We start from the raw sequence: 19,382 nt of genomic DNA, 5'->3' as shown, positions 1-19,382 counted from the left end.
ACATAGGGGAAAAGCTTTATGGTATTAGATTTGACAATGATTTCCTGGCTATAACATGAAAAGCATAAGCAACAAAAAGGAAAACAGATACATTGGACTACATTAAAATTTAAAACTTTTATACATCAAAAGACACTATCGGGCTTCCCAGGTGGCGCAGTGGTTGAGAATCTGCCTGCCAATGCAGGGGACACGGGTTCGAGCCCTAGTCTGGGAAGATCCCACATGCCGCGGAGTGACTAGGCCCGTGAGCCACAATTGCTGAGCCTGCGCGTCTGGAGCCTGTGCTCCGCAACAACAGAGGCTGCGACAGTGAGAGGCCCGCGCACCGCGATGAAGAGTGGCCCCCGCTTGCCGCAAATGGAGAAAGCCCTCACACAGAAACGAAGACCCAACACAGCCATAAATATAAAAATAAATAAATAAATTTAAAAAAAAAGAAAAACACTATCAACAGAGTGAAAAGTTAACCTACAAAATGGGAGAAAATAGTTTCAAATCATGTATGTGATAAGGGGTTATTATCCAGAATAAAGTACTCCTACCACTCAACAAAAGCAAAATCAAACAAACAAAAAAACCACAACTCAATTTGAAAGTGGGTAAAAGACTTAAACAGACACTTCTCCAAAGAAGATACACCAATAGTTACTAAGCACATGAAAAGGGGACCCACATTGCTAATCATTAGGGAGATGCCAGTCAACAACACAATGAAATAACACTTCATACCCATTAGGATGGCTATTATCAAAAACACAGAAAATAACAAGTATTAGATAGGATGTGGAGATATTGGAACCCCTGTACACTGTTAGTGGGAATGTAAAATGGTGCACCTGCTATGGAAAATAGTATGGCAATTTTTCAAAAATTTTAAAATAGAATTACCACATGATCCAGCAATTCCACTTCCAAAACAATCGAAAGCAGTTCCACTTCCAAAACAATTGAAAACAGAGTCTCAGACAGATATCTGTATACTTACATTCACAGCAACATTATTCACAATAGCTAAAAGGAGAAAGCAAACCAAGTGTCCATTGACAGATTAATGAATAAACAAAATATGGTATATACATACAATCTAATATTATTCAGCCTTAAAAAGGAAGGAAATTCTGACATAACCTATGCCACATCATATATTAACCTTGAAGACATTATCTTAAGTGAAATAAGCCAGTCACAAAAGGGCCAGTACTGTAGGATTCCCCTTACATGAAATACATAGAGTAGTCGAATTCATAGAAACAGAAAATTGAATTACGACTGCCAGGGGCTGGGGACAGGGGGAAATGGGGAGTTAGTGTTTAATAGCTATGGAGTTTCAGTTGGGAAGATAAAAGAGTTCTGGAGGTGGATGATAAGAATACTTGCATAAAAATGTGAAGGCACTTAATGCCACTAAACTGTACACTTAAAAGTGGTTATAGGGCAAATATTCATTTTTTGAAAAATACAATTTTGTAAAGAAGTAAATTTCCCACAAAGTGGTCTATACATTAAATGCTATCCCAATCAAATTTGTATATAGTGATGCTCAGGTCAGAAGCAAGTCGAACAACTGAGGTCAGGTGGGCAGATGGGGCTGAGTGCTCCTAAGGAGTTACAGAAATTAGACCTTGTACTTTGAGAAAAATAAAACTCAGTTTTGCAATTTCCACTTAGCAGAGTGTGTAATATATAGTAGAAGCTTTATAAGTCTTTTTTTTTTTTTTTGGCGATGCCGCACAGCTTGCAGGATCATAGTTCACCAACCAGCGATTGATCCCGCGCCCATGGCAGTGAAAGCTCCAAGTCCTAACTGAACCGCCAGGGAATTCCCTCTTTTTTATGATGAAAAAGTTTTGTGGTTAATATATTTTGATTTTCTTAATCAAAGGAACATCATGTTTGTGTGTCTTACTGACCCAACTTTCGTTCATGTTCCAATTATTTTTACCTCCCAGGAAGTAAAGATTGCCTACAAACAATAACACACACACACACACACACACACACACACACATACCACAAAAAAATGGGCAAAAGCTGACAATTCACAAGAGAAAAAGAGAATGACCAATAATCATAAGAAAATCATATCAACCTCAGATATAAAATTAAATGGCTTGAGTTAAAATGTTCATTTATCTCTGCTGTCTCATGCAACTCTACTAAAATGACAGTAAGCAGATATCAACAGAAAAGAAATCAATAGTCAATAAAAGATGTCCATAAATATTTGCAAGATAGAAAGTGGACAAAGGCATGGTTACTGACATGAGTAAAGAGAGTTTAAGCCTCAATACTAGTACAGAGATGCCTATACAGAGCATAGTAATTCACCAAATAAAAACCCTTATAAGGCTCAGGGTAGAAGCACCATTTACTTCTGAAGGATATGAAAGATGGGATAAAAGCACAGTGACAAATGTAAAGCATAAAATGGAGATAAAGCCAAGTTCTCCTCTGCTTCCCTACCAATCATGTGTATATTCCTCTCTATGAGGAAACCAGAAGGTTTTCTTGGAAAAACTGAACTACAGAAGCAACATGTTAAGAGAAAATAGTCAATTGAAAGTGGCAGTGAGGCACTGGAATAAAAACAAGAGATTAAGTAAAATTTTACCCACTAAAAATTACATTTCCCACTCCAGCCAATTTTACTTCCCAGCTCATGTGAATAGAATTTTGACAGCCTACCATTTATCAGCAAATACTAAATCAGAAACTGATTTTTTTTTCTTTACAAGAGAAACTGAACATCCCAGAGAAAAACTCAACAAATACTGGCATTTAGGTCCCCAACAAAATGCGGAGGCACTGCCCTGTCATCCAGAGGTGAAGCCACTAATGGACATACGTCACCAAAACACACAGAGGTTTCAGTGAGCTTTTTAGAGCCTAATCCTTACATTTTAAAAGTTATCCGAAAATCACCAGATGTTTGGAGAAAGGATACATTCCAGTATCTGCTTATCAATATCTACAAAAAGTTTGCTGGGATTTTGACTGGGATTTAGTTGGATTCATCAATCAAATTGAGGAGAATTGACATCTTAACAATATTGAGTCTTCTAATCCATGGACAGGATATATCTTTCCATTTATATGTTTTTAAAATTATTATAATTATTATTTCTCTTGTCAATATTTCATAGTTTTCACCTTATAGACACAGTATTTTTCCTTTAGAGTTATATCCACATGTTAAATTGGTTGGTGCTACCAGACACAGTACTGTTTTTATAATTGTATATCATAACTGTTTACTTAATGTATAGCAATACCATTGATTTTGGGGTATTAACTTTGTAGCCTGCAAGTTCCTTTATTAACCTGGATAGCTCATTTATTAAATCTGAGAGCTTTTTTGTAGATTCTTTGAGATTTTCCAAACAGACAATCATGTTACTGCAAATAGAGTTTTATTTTCTTCTTTTTGGATCTCTATGCTTTTAATTTCTTTTTCTCAGTTTATTGTACTGGCTAGATTATAGTACAACACTAAATTGGAGTAGAGAAAAATGACACTGTGATGGTCTCTGAATTTCTGGATCTGTGGTTTACTGTCTGTCATTAATTTTGGAACATTTTGCTCATTACTTCTTCAAACACTTCTTCTGCACATTTTCTTTCTTATCTCCTTCTGGGATTCTGGGATCCCAGTTTTACTTATGTTAGAATGTTTAATATCATCCCATAGCTCTTGAAATTTCTGGTTCTGTTTCTCTCTCTCCCTATCTCTCTTTTGTTTTTCTCTTTGTGTTTCAGTTTGGATCATTTCTATTGCCTTACCTTCAAGTTCACTGATCCTTTTACTGTGCCAGATTTACTGATGTGTCTTTTAAAGAAATTCTTCATCTCTATTACTGTGTTTTTAATTTCTAGCATTTTGATTTGATTTGTTTTTATAATTTTGTCTCCGTGCTGAAATTATCCATCTGACCTTGCATGTTTTCCATGTTTTTCACTAGCATCTTTAATATATAAATCATAGTTATGTAAAATTCCTTGTCAGATAGTTCCAACATCCGTGTCATATCTGAGTTTGATCCTAATTATTGCTTTGTCCCTTTTGAGTTTTTCCTGCCTTCTTATATGTTTCAATTTTTTGTTGAAAGTTGGATGTTCAGACAGGTGAGTGAGTGCTCATATCTCCTCTTTCTCTACGGGTACTGTCTCTCTTTATATCTTGGGCTAGTTATTTGCCATGCATTCAATGAATGTTTTTTTAAAAAGTTGTAATATTAAAGTTATTCTGGCTATTTTTCCTTGAAATGTTGGGATTGTTGCTCCTTCTTGCTTTCTATATCCTGGGACAGAATTGGACATATTGTTTGACTTTTCAATTATACGTTGATATTATCTTAATTAAAAAATTTTAAAAATCCTTAAGTGTACTAGTTTTCATGAAGTAGAAAACATTTAGTTCATACTCATAACATTGACAAAAATTTTAAAGTGTTGCTTAGGATGTGAAGTAGAAGGAACTTTTTTTTTATTCACTGCAAATGAGAGTATGATTTGGAAAATCACACTGGAGCATTTGGCAATATTCATTAAACTTGCAAAATGTACACCTTTTGATCCAACAATCTCAGTTTAAGATAAATATACTAGAGTATTCCTTATACATGTGCACAGGCTGCATGTATCACGGCATGTATCACATTTTTTATAAAATGGAAATCATTAATAATGTCCTTCAATAAGAAAATAGAGAAATCAAGTGTTTTTTGCATATGATAGAATAATATACACATTAAAATGAATGAACTAATCTACATACATTAAAACAGATAAATCTCAAAAACAAAGTTCAGTTAAATTAGCAGATTACAGAAGAATATGTATGGTATACCATTCATATAAAATGGAAAAATGTCTAAAACAATTAATTTTATCACTTATAGCTTTATACCTGTGTTTTAAAAGTATAAAGGCATGCTTGTGGATGAGTCACAGCAGCCACAGAATAAAGATAATCTCTGGTGGGAAAATATGGAGGAAGAGAGAAATATGGGAGAGGTGATTTAGATGTATCTGTGTCTTTTTTTTGTTGTTTTTTTAATGGATATTGTCTTAGTCCATTTGGGCTGCTATCACAAAATACCACAGACCGGATAGCTTAGAAACAATAGAAACTTATTTCTCACAGCTCAGGAGGCTGGAAGTCCAAGATCAAATCTCCAACATGGTTCTGTTCTGGTAGAGGCCCACTTCCTGGTTCAGAGCCAGCACCTTTTCACTATATCCTCACATGTTGGAAAGGGAAAGGGATTTCTGTAGAGTCTCTTTTTTAAGAACATTAGTCCCATTTATGAGGGCTCCACCTCCTCATGACCTAAAAATCTCCCAAAGGCCCCATCTTCCAATACCATCATCTTTGGGAATTAGGACCTCAACATATGAATTTGGGGGCAACACAAACATTCAGATCATAGCAGATACAAAGTAACATCTGGTAAATATGGGTTATGACCACATGGATGTCAGCTATATATTTGTCTGCACTTTTGAAATATTTCATAATTAAACATTTCTAAAGAAATTCAGTGTATATTGCTCCCATGTGAATTGTTCCAGTCTAATTAGAGATAATTTATTTCAAACCACTTGGACCTGCAATAGACAAGAGCTGCTCATATCAACTGTTTTTCAAACAGTTTATGACTTAAAATGGAAAATTTTAAAGTCTCACTAGTATACAAAAGTCATCATTGATCTGTGTACCTCCCACCAGGTACAGATTAACTAGGGACAATGTCAGTCCTTAGTTGTTGTGAAGTTTACTGCCATCTGTCTTCCCTGTGAATGGCTGAAACAGCTCTCTAAGTGGTGGGGTAATGGCTGTGGTTCCACATTACCTTCTACAAGTGGTGCCGTTAGGCATCTTTAATCCTATGTTGCTATTACATTCTGGTCAATTCAGAGAGATTTAGAGTGATAAAGACATGTCTATCAGATTTATATTTAAATTATCTTCATTTTCAAACATCTCATCATGGTGCATGTACCTAACACTAGACTTAGGTAGTAGTACACTTCAGGGTAAGATAAAAAAGTAAAGATGCACTGGTGCCTAAGGCTATTCTTAAAGGCCTTTTGCATAGGACTTTTAAGTAGCCTACAGAACAGCAAGCAACTGTATACGTTCCCGTTTATATTTCTAAGCCTCATTTCTTGGTTTGTGTAAATTCTTAAACATCTCTGGCGTTATATGCATACACAGATATTCAATTCAGTCAAAAACAAGCTGTAAGTCCCTAAATACATCTTGGTAGGATATGTAGTGATATCACGTTATAGGGATTTAACATGACAGTATAAAAATGATACAAATTTAGCGTTGTAGCTAAGACTTTTTCCCCATTAAAATCACTACAAACAATAGTAATATAACTAGAACCAATATCTGCTACTTTCAAATGCATCAATTTGACAAATATGTTTACAAATATATGAAGTAGTTTTGATACTATTATCACAAATAAGGGCTAGTGTAACAGACTCTAAGCAAAGTGAAGATGGAAAATTAGGCTTGGAGTGGCTACAGATAGTCCAGGATTCTGCTTCCATTTTTATATTTTAATATTTATAGAAGTGGTATCTTACAAGGTTCTAGGCAAGCAAGCTTTGTGAATGTCTCAAGGAAAACAAAAACGACTAGGACAGCTTATGTCCCCAAATTGCTTCTGCTCATCTTACTTTGAAATCTCTTATTCCATTATTTAGTACACAGGCAAGTTGAATTTCTTGTAAATGTTTCATTCTTACTAATTTGGGAAAACTAAAAAATTTAATTATAATCCTTTAATAGCATAGAACATTAACATTTTAATCAGCATAAATTGGTAATGCAATGTAATAAAGAATAATCTAGTTGAAATAAACACCTTCAGTAATCAGGTTTAACCCAAATTACTTGCAGAGGCACAGTCCTTAAATCTGAATGATTTTTTCCATTAAATGTATTCCCAATTCTGAATCAAGATGACGTATTTATGAAATGGAAAGTATTCAATTAAACTATTGCCTACTGTTGTATGCATCACATCCCAACGCAGCAGGAATGTACCTACACAGAAAAAGAAGATAATCCATTATCTAGAATGATCAAATTAATTGGAAAGTTTCCAGATCTATATTTCTCTCTATATTCTGTAGACTTATCTCTGTCTTCCATCTATTCAATCTGGGAGTGATAGAGCACCCCAGAAACATACTTGCAACCAATCTATTTATATCTAGAAAATTGATTCATACATTAATTTTAAAAGTATTTTATGGTAGGAAAACTAGACTGAACTTTAAACATTATAAGGTTTTACTTGCTTTTATCCAGTTAGTATATTGGGCATATTATTGGGCAGTATCTCACTTCAGCAACTCTGGGTAATAAACCACAGAGTAATCAGTCATTGATGAACAATTCTGTATTGATTTCTTGTTATATATCCTTTACTTAGGGAAACACTTAGGAAGATAAAGAAAAGTTGTCAGACACAGCCTCTCTGCTCTAAACACTTACAACATTGACACAGTGAACCTTCTATTCCATTCAAAGACTTTCCAGAAAGACAAAATCACCTGAACAAGTGGGAAGAATATCTTTGACATGCAACAATATCATGTTTTAATTATTGCTCTCAGCAGTACAGTGTGCATCTATGTGACTTTATTATTACTGTTGACCTGATAAATATACTGCCAGATATTTCTCCATCAAAGATGAGTTTATTCGGGCCCAGTAGAGAATTGCAATTTGGAGTCTGCAACCATGGTGAGCCACGTGCAAGTCCTCACATGGAAAGGAAAGGATAATGCTTTTATAGAGAGGAAAAGCAGTTGGGCGGGCTACAGAAAACAAAGAGTTCTGACTTTTTATTGGATGAGTTGTTGCCAGGAAAGAAGGGAGTCTTTCCTCTTCCTATTGGGCTCTGCTATCTTCACAGGAGATAGAAGCTCCCCCTTTGGTCTCCCAACTCTATTTAATTGAGGTTTCTGTTTAATTTTCTTTTTTTTACATTACCCATGGTTCTCAAATCTACTTTTAAAAAATTCTTTTGGGTGACTGATATATAATTTCTGCAATGCAAACTAATCCAATCATTGAGTTAGCTAAATAGAAAGTGACATATATTGTGCTACTACTCTGCTTTAGGCACTGTGCAAATATTATTCCATTCAATTCTCACAACAAACATGTCAATTAAATTTTAATATCTCCTTCTAGAAAACACTTAGGGAAGCAAGCCTAAGGATTCTTGTGGCTACTACGAAGTGTCAGAGCTAGAATTCAAAGACAAGTGTCTTAACTTCAGTGTTCATTCTCATATTCTTTTATATTATTTTAAAAGGCCAAAGCTATAATTTGTAAGAAGAGTGATAATGTGATGTTTAATTTTTAAAATGTACATATTAATAACTAATATTCAATGACCACTTGATATGAGTCAGGCAGTCTTCTGAAAACTTTGGAAGAAAACTTCTGGACTTACGTGATCTTCATGAAGACCTTGTAGGCACTACAATTGCTCTCATGGTAAACATCAAAAACTAATACTTATAGAGGCCCAGTAAATTGCCCAGGGTCACAGAATTAGTGAGGAATGCTCCAGATTTACAAGCTGTTTGATTAAGGCACCCAAACTGTTAGACACTAGATGAAACTGAGATCAGGCATGACATTACAAAACGATTCTGCTTTTGATCCACTGTTTTCATATTCATGTATTATATATTTACAAGACACTATGCCATATGTTGGATTCACAGAAAGAGCCAAAATATATATGTTCAAAGAGTTTATGTTATATTGAAGGAAAAAATAAAACAATTACAACGTTCTCTGAGAGACATATACAGAGATTAATTATGGATGGGCACATAATCCATGAGGGATAGAGAAATATGAGCTGAGTCTTATACAAACATATATTTTTTTCATAGCACTTTCTCTTCATAAAAAATTAGTACATTTTATATACTTATCATATTTGGTTATCTTTGCTCCAAATTCCTCTGATTTAATAATATTTTTAAGAGGAAAAATTCTTCTGCAATATTACTTTTGTCCAGATTAAATGACAAGTCTAGCTAAATTATTATCCTGATCTCACACTCCCTATAAAAAAATCAATAAAGTTTTTTTTAACCCCTCTGAACAACGGGATATTTGGTGTGCAATATGTTGGATGAGAAGAAGCTGTCAGTTCATTCTTCTCTAGCAGATGCTCTTGATTTGATAGATTGGGAATTGAGAAATCCAATGTATTTGGACATTTCAGTTCAGAAGGTACCTGGCTAAACTGTTCTCCATGCTTCTGTTACAGCAATTGAAACACTGGCCTTTATTATGAGCACTGACCCAGGTGTCCTGGTATAAGGATGGGTCAGACTGAAAAGCTATTTCTATCAATGTACAGTAGGAGATAACAATCTTAGGTATCTTGAAATGTCAATTTTAATCCTTGAGGATAATTGTATAGAGTAGAAAATAGTCCTTTTGATATAAAATACAAACTGAACTAGCTAAAATTTTGAGTGAAACTCTCAGTGATTGACTGGGCTTTCAGAAAGGCAATAAATTAGACTGGGTCGGTCCGATTCACCTGAAACAGGTAAAATGTGAACAAGCCTGTGAATCTTACCTGGAGTGAATCATAACTATTAACTCTTATAGTTGCTTCTGAATCTGCTATGGCCATGAACCAGCCTTTGCAAGGTTTTTCACATACTTGCCATTGTTCCATACTACCGTTTTGCATCTCATTCTTATCTTACTGCATATATAACTTCCTCTCTCCAAAAATAAAATCTAACCCTTCAGTTAATTAGTTATTGGGACAGAGAATTATGTTTCACCATGAGTTAAAAGGCCAACTTGCTGCTGGCACACCAATAAATCAGTTTAACATTCTCCCACCCTGGCAAGATGGCCCAGGATTAAAGAGAGAACTTCGTGATGACTATAAAGAGAAAGTGGTTTCCGCTCCTGTGAGAACTTACCACTTGGGTGGTGTTCACTCAAACTCTGGCACTTCAAGAGAAATAGTCAAATTCTCTTTCAAATAATAAGATTAAAAAAAAAGACCCGAACTTTTTAATGTGTTTATTCCCCTTAAAAAATTAATCACATGGAACTTTAGCATGTTCCTTATTATTTACTTTATAATCAAATTTTTTTAGACAAATCAGCTCAAGAATGAGACAAAACAACACACACATGCAACTTAGTTCAAGCAGCTCTAAGGTCATATATACCAGCTAATAATTTTAAATATGTTTAGTAATTTTACTTTTCTCTTGTAGACACATTAACATGAGATGATCCTTATCTAGTTTTTCTAGAGAATTTGTCTTGAAAGGGTGAAATTTATCATTCCTCAAAATTTACAAATCATTTGAAAATTTTATTTATTTATTTTTTTAAGTTTTAATTTTTATTTATTTATTTATGGCTGTGTTGGGTCTTCGTCTCTGTGGGAGGGCTTTCTCCAGTTGTGGCAAGTAGGGGCCACTCTTCATCGCGGTGCGCGGGCCTCTCATCATCGCGGCCTCTCTTGTTGCAGAGCACAGGCTCCAGACGCGCAGGCTCAGCAATTGTGGCTCATGGGCCTAGTTGCTCCGCGGCATGTGGGATCCTCCCAGACCAGGGCCCGAACCCGTGTCCCCTGCACTGGCAGGCAGATTCCCAACCACTGCACCACCAGGGAAGCCCGAAAAATTTATTTTTCTGTTAACTTTTAGAAGAAGATTGCAAAACTGGATCAATACATTTTACCCTGAGACATAGGACTTTGTTTTTTCCTTTGTATTAGGAAACCCAAATCAGAGAAGATTTTTGTTTCTGCTTCAGAGTGTAAATAGGAACTTAGAAAGAGAGCTACATGAATAGGCTATTTCTTCTAAACTTGGGTGGCATCATCATCATCACTAACAACTCTATTATGTAGCCAAATTAAGGCTGCACCCCCTAGGAGTTAGCTCTCAAGATGGCAGAGTAAGAAGACCCTGAGTTCACCTCCTCTCACGGGCACACCAAAACTACAACTATTTATAGGACAACTATTGATGAAAAAAAAACCAGAACCTACCAGAAAATATCTTCCACAACTGGAGATATAAAGAAGGAACCACAACGAGACAGACAGAAGGGAGGAAGTCTCAGTATAGTTAAGACCCATACCCCCCAGGTAGGCAACCCAGAAACAGAATAAGTACAATTACAGAGGTTCTCCCCAAGGAGTGAGGGCTTTGAGCCCTACATCCAGAGGTCCTGCACCCAGAAAATGAGCACTCAGAACATATGACTTTGAAGGCTAGCAGGGCTTACTTCTGGGAGACACTGAGGACTGTACAAAATAGGAACTCCTCTCTTAAAGGGAACACACAAAATCTCTCACACTCAAGGCAGAAGTAGTCATTTGAAAGGAGCCTAGGTCAGACCTACCTGCTGATCTTGGAGTGTCTCCCAGAGCAGCAGGAAGCAACTGGGACTTGCCATGGTAACACAGACACTGGCAGCTGCCATTCTGGGGAGCTTGTTCTACCATGCGGATATAGGTGCTGGCAAGCACCATTTTGAAGTTCTCCCTCCAACTTTTTAGCCTCAGGACCCAGCCCCACTCCCACCCACCAGCCTGTAGGCACCTGTACTGGGACACCTCAGGCCAAACAACTAACTGGGTGGGGATACAGTCCCACCCACTAGCTGACAGGCTGCCTTTAGAACCCCTGAGCCCACAGCTGCTACTGGACATGGTACCACCCACCAGAGGGACCAGGACCTGGCTCCACACACCAATGCACAGACACTAGGCCTGGGACCCCCAGTGCCCTGAAAACAGAGACCCTGGGACCCAGTTCCAGTGGGCAGGCACCAGCTCCAGAATTCCTGGGTCCCAGCCCTGCCCACCAGCAAGCTTGCTTTAGCCTTTGGACAGCCTCATCCACCAATGGGTGGACAGGACCCCCAGGATAACCACAGACCTGCAGCCTGCAGGACCCAGTTCACCCACCATCAAGCTAGCACCAGACCAGCTGGCCCCACCCCCACCACCAACAGGGCAACATCAGCTTTGAGACACCTTGGACCCCTCAGCCAGCCACACCAGGATCCAGCCCCTCTCATCAGTGGGCCAACCCAAGCTTTGGGGCACCCAGGACACTACAGCCAGGTGTGTCAGGAACCAGCCCCACACAACAATGGTCCAACACAAGTTCTGGGATCCCTGAGCCCTGCAGCCAGACCTGGTCTGCCCGCCCCCCCGCCACCCCACCCAGTGGGCCAGAAATAGCCCCAGGACTTTTCTTCACCACCAGTGCATGGGCACAAGCCCGAGGATCTCCAGGACCCCAACTCCACCCACCAGTGAGCCAGCAATATCCCAGACCCCCCTGGGGTTTCCACAGCCAGCTGCCTTGTGACCCAGCCCCACCAAACTGTGGCCAGCAACCTCCACATAAGGCAGGACCTAGAAACTAACTGGACTAAGAGTCAGACAAGCCTACCAGATTGCCCATAGTAGTCTGCCCACCACAACAGAAGGACGCATGCAGCCCACATATGGGGCAACCCCTAGAGAATATAGCTCGGGTGAGCAGAGGGGAGTGAACTGCAGGGATGTATAGGACATCTCCCACAAAAGGACACTTCTCAAAGGTAGAGGAAACATTACCAACCTAACATAGAAATAAAAACTGCAAGTTAGGCAAAATGAAGTAACAAAGGAACATCTTCCAAATGAAGGAACAAGATAAAACCCCAGAAGAAGAACTAACTGAAGTGGAGACAGGTAATCTACCCAAAAAAGAATTCAAGGTAATGACTGTAAAGATGATCAAAAAACTTGGGAGAAGAACAGATGCACTGAGCAGGTAGTTAGAAGTTTTTAACAAAGAGTTAAAAAAATATAAAGAACAACTAAACAGAGAGGAAGAACACAATAACTTAAATGAAAAGTACACTAGAAGTAATCAAAATTAGGATTAAGTAATACAGAGGAACAGATTGGTGAGCTGTAACTAGAGTTGTGGAAATCACTGAAGCTGAAAAGGAAAAAGAAAAAAATAAGAAATGAGGACTGTTTAAGAGACTTTGATATAACATCAAGCATATTAATATTCACAATATACGGGTCCCAGAAGGAGAAGAGAGAGAGAAAGGAGCAGAGAACATATGTAAAGAAATATATAGCTGAAAATTTCCCTAACCTAGGAAATGAAACAGACATACAAGTCCAGGAATCACAGAAAGTCCCAAAAAGGATCAACCCAAAGGGGCCCACAACATGACACATTGTAATTAAAATGGCAAAAAGTAAAGATAGAGAGACAATATTAAAAGCAGCAAGGGAAAAACAACAAGTTACATACAAAGGAACTCCCATTAGGCTAAGTTGACTTTTCAGTGGAAATTCTGCAGGCCAGAGGTAGTGGCACAATATACTTAAAGTGATGAAAGGGAAAAATCTACAGCCAAGAATAACTGGCAAAGTTCTCATTCAGATTTGATGGAGAGATCAAAATATTAACAGACAAGCAGAAGCTACAAGAGTTCATCACCACAAAGCAAGGTTTACAAGAAATGTTAAAGGGACTCCTCAAAATGAAAAAGAAAAGGGCACAATTGGAAATATGAAAATTATGAAAGAAAAAAGCTCATCAGTAAAGGCAAATATATAGTAAAGGTAGTAAATCAACCACCTACAAAGCTAGTAGGAAGGTTAAAAGACAAAAGTAGTAAAATCATCTATATCCACCATAGTCAGTTAAGGGATACACAAAACAATTCAATGTATAATATGAAATCAAAAATAGTAATCATGAGGGGAGGAGGGTACAAATGCAGTGTTATTAAAATGTGTTTGAAATTAGGAGATCAGCAACTTAAAATAATCAAGACTATATATAGATTGCATATATGAACCTCATGGTAATGATAAGCCAAAAATCTATAATAGATACACAAAAAAGAGAAAGAATTCCAAACATAACACTAAAGACAGTCATCAAATCACGAGGGAAGAGAACAAAAGAAGAAGGAAACAAAAAAGAACTACAAAAACACCTTCCCCCAAATTAACAAAATGGCAACAAAATGGCAATACATACATACCTATCAATAATTACTTTAAATGTAGATGGACTAAATGCTCCAATCAAAAGACATAGAGTGGCTGAATAAATACAAAAACAAAAGCAAAGCCTGTATATATGCTGCCTCACTTCAGATTTAGCGACACAAATAGACAGAAAGTGAGAGGATGAAGAAAGGTATCCAATGCAAATGGTAACCAAGAGAAAAATGGAGTAGCAATACTTATATCAGACAAAATAGACTTTCAAACAGAGACTGTTTCAAGAGACAAAGAAGGAAATTACATAATGATCAAGGGATCAAGCCAAGAAGAAGATATAACAATTGTAAATATATACGCACCCAACATAGGACCACCTAAATACATAAAGCAAATATTAACAGACATAAAGGGAGAAACTGACAGAAACACGTAATAGTAGGGGACTTTAACACCCCAACTTACATCAGTGGATTGATAATCTAAACAGAAAATCAACAAGGAAACACTGGCCTTAATGACACATTATCCAGATGAACTTAATAGATATATATAGAACATTCCATCCAAAAGCAGCACAATGCACCTTTTTTTTTTTTTTTTAAATGCACAAGTAAGACAGATTACATGCTAGGCCACAACATAAGCTCAGTAAATTGAAGAAAGTTGAAATCATATCAAGCATCTTTTCCAACTACAACACTATGAGACTAGAAATCAACTACAAGAAAAAAAAATGCAAACAACACAAACACATGGAGGCTAAACAATATGCTACTAAACAACTAATGGATCACTGAAGAAATCAAAGAAGAAATCAAAAAATACCTGGAGACAAATGAAAATGAAAACAATGATCCAAAATCTATGGGATGCAGCAAAAGCAGTTCCAAAATGGAAGTTTATAGTGATACAAGCCTACCTCAGGAAACAAGAAAAATCTCAAACAAACTAGCCTTACACCAAAAAAAAATAAAAACCTAGAAAAAGAAGAACAAATAGGGCTTCCCTGGTGGCGCAGTGGTTGAGAATCTGCCTGCCAATGCAGGGGACACGGGTTCGTGCCCTGGTCTGGGAAGATCCCACATGCCGCGTAGCAACTGGGCCCGTGAGCCACAACTACTGAGCCTGCGCGTCTGGAGCCTGTGCTCCGCAACAAGAGAGGCCGCGATAGTGAGAGGCCCGCGCACCGCGATGAAGAGTGGCCCCCACTTGCCACAACTAGAGAGAGCCCTCGCACAGAAACGAAGACCCAACACAGCCATAAATAAATAAATAAATAAATAAATAATTAAAAAAAAAAAATATTCTTTAAAAAAAAAAAAAAAAAGAAGAACAAATAAAACCTAAAGTTACTAGAAGGAAAGAAATCATAAAGATCAGAGCAGAGATAAATGAAATAGAGACTAAAAATGGAAAGATCAAGAAAATAAGAGCTTGTTCTTTGAAAAGATAAACAAAACTGGTAGACCTTTAGCCAGACTCATCAAGAAAAAAAGAGAGAGGTACCAAATTAATAAAATACAGAAATGAAAAAGAAGTTACAACTGACACCACAGAAATACAAAGGATCATAAGAGATTACTGCAAACAACTATATGCCAATAAAATGGACAACCAAATGAAATGGACAAATTCCTAGAAATGTACAATCTCCCAAGAAGAAATAGAAAATATGAACAGACCAATCACTAGTAAGAAATTGAATCAACAAAACAAACAAACAAAAAAACCTCCCAACAAACAGAAGTCTGGGATCAGATAGCATCACAGCTGAATTCTACCAAACATTTGGAGGAGAGCTAACACTTACCCTTCTCAAAATATTCCAAAAATATTGCAGAGGAAGGAACACTTCTGAACTTATTCTATGATGCCAGCATCACCCTGATACCAAAACCTGACAAAGATATCACACACACAAAAAGAAAATTATAGGCCAATATAATTGATGAAGTTAGTCACAAAAATTCTCAACAAAATGTCACCAAACCAAATCCAGTAATACCTTAAAAGGCTCATACACCATGATCAAGTGGGATTTATCCCAGGGATGCAAGGATGGTTCAATATCCACAAATCAATCAATGTAATACACCACGTTAACAAATTAAATTATAAAAACCACATGATCATCTCAATAGATGCAGAAAAAACTTTTGACAAAATGCAATTTCCATTTATGATAAAAACTCTCCAGAAAGTGGGTATGGAGGGAACATAGCTCAAAATAATTAAGGCCATATATGATAAGCTCACAGCTAATATCATACTCAGCAGTAAAAAGCTGAAAGCGTTTCCTCTAAGATCAGGAATAAGACAAGGATGCCCACTCTTACCAGTTTTATTCAACATAATATTGGAAGTCCTAACCACAGCAATCACACAAGAAAAAGAAAAAAGAGGAATCCAAATTGGAAAGGAATAAGTAAAACTGTCACTGTTTGCAGATGATGTGATACTACACACAGAAAATCCTAAAGACGTCATCATGAAACTACTAGAGTTCATCAGTAAATGATGATCAGTAAATGATCAGTAATTTCAGTAAAGTTGCAGTATACAAAATTAATGTACAGAAATCTATTCCCTTTCTATACACCAACAACAAACTGTCAGAAGGTGAAATTATAGAAACAATCTCAATTATAATCACATCCAAAAAATACTTAGAAATAAACTTACTTAAGGAGGTAAAAAATCTGTACTTGGAAAACTATAAGACAATGATAAAAGAAACTGTAGACATACACAATTAAATGGAAAGACATACTGTGTTCATGGATTGGAAGAATCAATATTGTTAAAATGACCATAGTACCCAAGGCAATCTACAGATTTAATGTAAGTCCTATCAAAATACCAATGGCATTTTTCACAGACCTAGAACAAATAATTTTAAAATTTGTATGGAAACACAAAAGAACAGAAATCACCAAAACAACCTTGAGAAAGAGGAACAGAGCTGTAGGTATCATGCTCCCTGGCTTCAGACTATACTACGAATCTATAGTAATCAAAACAACATGGTGGGCTTCCCTGGTGGCGCAGTAGTTGAGAATCTGCCTGCCAATGTAGGGCACACGGGTTCGAGCCCTGGTCTGGGAAGATCCCACATGCCGCGGAGCACCTGGGCCCGTGAGCCACGATTGCTGAGCCTGCGCATCTGGAGCCTGTGCTCCACAACAAGAGGCCGCGACGGTGAGAGGCCTGCGCACCGCGATGAAGAGTGGCCCCCGCTTGCCACAACTAGAGAAAGCCCTCGCACAGAAATGAAGACCCAACACAGCCAAAAATAAATAAATAAATAAGTTAAAAAAACAAAAAACAAAAAAAAAACAACATGGTACTGGCACAAAAATAGACATATAGATCAACGGAGCAGAATACAGAGCCCAGAAATAAACCCATGCACTTATGGTCAATTCATCAACAACAAAGGAGGCAAGAATATACAATGGAAAAAAGATTTTCTCTTCAATAAGTGCTGCTGGGGAAACTGAACAGCTACAGGTAAAGGAATGAAATTAGAACATTTTCTCACACCATATACAAAAATAAACTCAAAATAGATTAAAGGCCTAAATGTAAGACCAGAAACCATAAAAGTCCTAGAAGAAAACATAGGCAGAACATTCTTTGATATAAATCATAGCAATATTTTTTTGGATCTGTCTCCAAAGGCAAAGGAAACAAAAGCAAAAATAAACAAATGGGACCTAATTAAACTTAAAAGCTTTTGCACAGCAAAGAAAACATTTGACAAAACAAAAAGACAACCTACGGAGTGGGAGAAACTATTTGCAAATGATATGATCAATAAGGGGTTAATATCCAAAAAGGAAAAAAATATATATATATCTCATGCAACTCAATATCCAAAAAAAAAAACAACAAATGACCCAATTAAAAAATGGGCAGAAGATGTGAATAGACATTTTCCCAAAGAAGACATATAGATGGCAAACAGGCACATGAAGCAATGCTCAACATCACTAATCATTAGAGAAATGGAAATCAAAATCGCAATGAGATATCACCTCACAGCTGTCAGAATGGCTATCATCAAAAAGACCACAAATAACAAATGTTGGTGAGGATGTAACTTGGTGCAGTCACTGTGGAAAACAATATGGAGGGTCCTCAGAAAACTAAAAATAGAACTACGATATTATCTAGCAATTCCACTCCTAGGCATATATCCAAAGAAAATGAAAACACTAATTCGAAAAGATGCATGCACCCTAATGTTCATAGCAGCATTATTTACAATAGCCAAGATATGGAAGCAACCTAAGTGTCCATCAACAGAAGAATGGATATACATGTGTGTGTGTATATATATATATATATACACACACACACACATACACACAGTGAAATACTACTCATTTATAAAAAAGAATGAAAGTTTGCCATTTGCAACAACATGGATGGACCTGTAGGGTATCATGCTTAGTGGAATAAGTCAGACAGAGAAAGACAAATACTGTATGTTATCACTTATATGTGGAATCTAAAAAATAAAGCAAACTAAATAAAATGAAGCTATAATTGCAAAAAAAATTTAACAAAGGCCAATTTTTATCAATTGTCATTTAATCAACCAAGCAGTCAATCAAAATAAAAGGTACCTCAAAAGTCCCATAAAAAAAAAAAATAAAACAAACTAATGAATATAACAAAAAAGAAACAGACTCACAGATATAGAGAACAAACTAGTGGTTATCAGTGGGGAGAGGGAACTGGGGAGGGACAAGATAGGGGTAGGGGATTAAAAGGTAAAACCTACTATGTATAAAATAAATAAGCTACAAAGATATATTACACAGCACAGGGATATAGCCAATATTTTATAACTATAAATGGAGTATAATCTATAACAAATTTGAATCACTATGTTGTACTAATTTACTGTAAATCAACTATACCTCAATTTAAAAAAAGACAAATATTCCTCTGGGGGCAAAGAAGGCTGCACCCTCTAGGTAAGACATGCTTCCTCCCTTCAACTACCTTAGTGATAATTGAAGTAATATGGATTAAAAACTGATGAAGTTTAAATGAATGACTAATTATCCTGTGATACATGTAGGCTACAAAAAATACTTAGTAACTTGTTCCTGAAGAGGTATGTTGTGAGGTTGGCAGTTCTGGTCTAAGCAAAGAAAGTTTCCAAAGGAAACTATTTTAAACATTTATTTTATATAGCCCTTAATTTTGCTTATTATTTTATTTTTAAAATATACTTTTCTGATTATGGAAAAATGCATGCTTGTAACATAAAAGTTAGACTGCATAGAAGTGGGT

At 36.7% G+C, this 19,382-nt stretch overlaps 1 long non-coding RNA gene across 1 annotated transcript in view; it reads left to right on the top strand.

Annotated features, from left to right (window-relative positions):
* LOC309662481 overlaps nucleotides 1–15,643 on the top strand; it is a 103,111-nt gene extending 87,468 nt beyond the window's left edge. Inside the window, exon 2 of the long non-coding RNA XR_014264726.1 lies at nucleotides 15,075–15,643. This is a non-coding gene — a long non-coding RNA (uncharacterized lncRNA). The remainder of the gene's footprint in view (nucleotides 1–15,074) is intronic.
* The last annotated feature ends 3,739 nt before the right edge of the window (nucleotides 15,644–19,382 follow it).

This window comes from Balaenoptera physalus (genome assembly GCF_965194825.1).
Source record: "Balaenoptera physalus genome assembly, chromosome: 6".
Taxonomy (NCBI): Eukaryota; Metazoa; Chordata; class Mammalia; order Artiodactyla; family Balaenopteridae; genus Balaenoptera; species Balaenoptera physalus.
The sequence above is the reverse complement of the archived record's forward strand: the minus strand, read 5'-3'. Positions and strand labels throughout refer to the sequence as shown.